Raw genomic sequence first — 3,890 nt, 5'->3', positions numbered from 1 at the left:
GCCTAATTATTTTGCGGAAAAAAGATTCTTATAGAGGCTTTTTTTCGTTTGTAATTTACACTACCGAAGCGGATTCCTTTGAAAATTTCCGTCGGCTTGAAAGAATAAATAAAACAACTAAAAATTGATACCTGAGCGGGATTCGAACCAGCGATCCGCCGTCCGGCCGCAACTAGCGCTAGCCACAAAGCCACAGCAAGGCTCGCGATAGAGAACAGGCGTTCCGTCCTTTATACTAGCGGCAAAACGCTGGGCCGGCCCACTGAGGCCTTCATTTTTTTTTCACACTTACCTGGCGCGCGTGTTGAGGCTCGTTCGTTCAGATTTCTTTACGTTCCATTTCTCTTACTATGCTTTATAGTGAGTATGCACGTGCAACGCACGTCTTGCTAGAATTCAAGATTTGAATGCCTTCAGATGACATTCCAGTCACCTTTATACATACACATACCTATCAAAGCCTCACGTAATATTAGTTTATCAAAATATAGTTTTCTTGCAACATCTCAAAGTAAAAGAATGTTTAGGAATAAAAATGAAACACCAAAATCATCCAAACTTGGAAATGCCTGCAAAGAATATTTTTCTTGAAAAAAGTTGCCAGGAAAGCATCACGCATACATGAATTCAACTGACTAAACATGGGTAAATATACAAAAATAGAAGCACACATCGGCTCACGTGGTCATACAAGAAGTCAAATATACATTGAGCCAGAGAAGCAAGTCAACAGTCACAACAAAGGATCCAGTGCTACATTAAGATATAAATGACCGAGAAAACTGGAGCCGTAATTCAATTCCTACAGCCCGAAAAAGATAATGTTGCTAGGTTCTAACTTAGATCACGTCCAAGCAGAATGCATGTCCACCATAGTGTTGTATGATTGCAGAGTATGGACACAAGGTTTATCTTGATCTTCAGTTTTAGCATTCTGCAAAAAAAAGCTATCCAAAACCCCCACTGATTTTGAAAATATACATATAAAAAGGATATGCTAGTACACAATAAATTGTACCCATCGATCCTGGTTGCAAAAAGTGAAAATCTTCATCAGATCGGATAGTTGATCAACATTCAGAAGATAATGATTTCGAAACTCATTGGAACCATACTCCAAGTGAATCTAACATTAAGAAGATATATTTTCAGAAATCATTAGAACCATACTACAAGAAAATACAATGGCCCTAAAACACATAATACAATGCAGATATATGAGTGACAAACTCCTTACCATGATGTCGAAAAGGGCCAATGAGGGAACATATTATGAGAATAGACCCTGCGCCAAAAATATCATTTAGCATTCAGGTTACATACACAAACAACAAAGAGAATAAGTTTTCCTTGCCACTGTTTTTCTTCTTAACATTAACTTATGATAGCCTGCTAGTCTCCCATGATCATCATTTTTCTATCACTACGGTTCAGAAATATATTGTTACCTATAGGTAGAATAATATTCATGTCAAAAGGAAGCTCGGGAATGTTCCAGATATGTAGACCTGAACGATTCTCAGAACTAAATCATACTTAATACTTCGTCTTTGTATGCATGATTTCGGCAATGTTTCATCTTATACCGTTAGAAGAATCCTTCTTCCACTCATATCCATGAGAATGGCGTCAAACAATGTAATGAGAATCTCAAATGATCATGGTTACAAACAAAATCTTAGTGCTCAACAAGATTTACTGAAAGTAGTATATGACAAACCTGAATAATGCCAATCTACATGATTCCAAATTTACCTAGAAATTCTGAATTTGAGATAAATCAATACTTTTCATGCAGAACTATTAGAAAGGGAAAACACAATGATCAGGAGGACTGCTCCACCACGCCACTTTGCAGGCTCGCTTGCTGACTGCAACGCTGACCAGGAGGACCGTGCGCCGCCCACCGGAGGCAACCACTGCCGGCTGCTGCGGGTTTGCCGTCGCTTCCGTCGCCGTGTGCAGGCTGCGCCGCTGCAGGCTATGCGTCAAGCCAGAGCAGGCTTGGTTGAGGTTTGCGGGGAAGCTGGAGCGGGACGCACAAGGCCGCGGTCACAACGTACTGCCGGGATGCGGATGCGTTGCACCGCGACGGAACCGACGGCCAGTGCCAAAGAACGCCGCTGCTAGTAAATGTAGCCCTCAGGATGCACATAGGTGCGCTGACCTGCAGTTAAGTGAAATACTTCCACTGTCAGTTAGAGCATTGCGGCGGCATGTGGCAAGCATGGGGGCGGCAGGGGAGTATGGCGGCACGCATAGCTCGCGTGAAGGCCGTATCGCAGGGCGGAGGAGACTGTGGGGGCAACACGAATAGGAAGATGGAAAGAAATGATTGTGCGTTGGAGAAGAGGATTTAGCGGGATAAACCAACTCATCAACACGATGGAATCTATATCCGTAAAATCAGGATGTTGCGGGCGGGGACGTAGGGATCGGGGATGCGGTGCGCTGGGATGACGGGCAGACCATGGCGTCTGTTTTGGCAGAACATTTGATCGTAGCCGTTGATTTGGTTGACACAGAGATGATGTAATATGGACAGTAGGATGTAATTAAGTTGATTTGATCGGAGGGTTCTGATTATCTTGTGTACAGTTTGGTGTGTGTCCTTTGGGGAATTTATGTTTGCTCTTTTAATAGTAGTATAGATATAGATTTATGTTTCTGGTTTGGGCTTATTTTTAGGTTTTCCTTTCCTTTTTTATTCAGTAGGTTGGTTTTTCTCCTGGATTTTAACATATTTACTGAACATATTTTATGATGGGTTTCAGTATATGATGAACATGTTTTCAACTATGCACGAACATTTGTACGCTGAGCACTTTTTCTGCATATAGTGAACATTTTTCAATGCACGATGGACTTTTCGTTACAAACAGTGAACATTTATTTAATGCAATGAACTTTTGGTAATATACATATACATTGAACATATTTTAAATGCAAATTTAACATTTTTGTAATATGGGTTGAATATGTTTTCTGAAGATATGATGACATTTTGCATAATGCGCGGTGAACTTTTCATCATTATGGTGAACATTTTCTTAATACACGATGATTTTCAAGAATATTATCATTAAACAATTTCTTAATTTATGGTGAAAATCTTCTTAATACACGATGAGTTTCAAGAGCATTATGGTGAATATTTTCTTAATACATGGTGAATTATATGTATTTCGAAAAAAATCAGCATGTGTTAAACACTTATTGTATAAAACCGTTCTTGCATGTCAAGAAACACGTTGATTTTTTAATAAAAGTTGAACCGTTTTAATGCATTTCTAAAATTTATTATGATTACACATTTATTTTTAATACATGTTGTCAATTTTTTAAGTAACTGTGCCTTTAAAAAAATACAATCAATATATGGGTAACTCAAATAAAAAACTGTGTGTTGAGCATATAATTTTTTTGATAGTTGTGTATTTGAATAATATAATGAGGATACACAATAATTATGCATGGTTGTGGTCCTGAGTGCAGACACGTAAAATTTGGGCCATACGTGTGTTCTAGTCTGGTGCTTGACACTTGATAACACTAATATGCAATTGCAATTAATATATTTATTAATATAATAATTAAAAAACAGTAACTCAGCGCGCGCAGCCTAGATGGGCCAACCGCCGGCCCAGCGTCACGGGACTAGTATAAAAAGCGTCTCGCCTGTTCTCTGCCGCGTGCCCAGCTGTGGCGTGGTGGCTAGCGTGAGTCGCTGCTAGACGGCCGGTCGCCGGTTCGAATCCGGCAGCCTTCAAATTTTTAGTTGGTCTATTTATTTGTTTAAGCCGACGAAAATTTTCAAACAAGTCCCGCTTGGTCTATTTATTTGTTTAAGCCGACGAAAATTTTCAAACAAGTCCCGCTTCGGCAATGTA

General features: G+C 39.7%; 1 long non-coding RNA gene across 1 annotated transcript; it reads right to left on the bottom strand.

Moving 5' to 3' along the window:
- Nucleotides 1-566: 566 nt before the first annotated feature.
- LOC119301131 lies at nucleotides 567-2,433 on the bottom strand. The gene is made up of 2 exons (XR_005146888.1): nucleotides 1,238-2,433; nucleotides 567-1,126 (listed from the first exon to the last, which is right to left on the bottom strand). It is a non-coding gene; the product is annotated as an uncharacterized LOC119301131 (long non-coding RNA).
- Between the last annotated feature and the right edge of the window lie 1,457 nt (nucleotides 2,434-3,890).

The sequence above is a fragment of the Triticum dicoccoides genome, chromosome 5A (genome assembly GCF_002162155.2).
Source record: "Triticum dicoccoides isolate Atlit2015 ecotype Zavitan chromosome 5A, WEW_v2.0, whole genome shotgun sequence".
Lineage (NCBI taxonomy): Eukaryota > Viridiplantae > Streptophyta > Magnoliopsida > Poales > Poaceae > Triticum > Triticum dicoccoides.
This window is presented reverse-complemented; position numbering and strand designations above follow the sequence as displayed.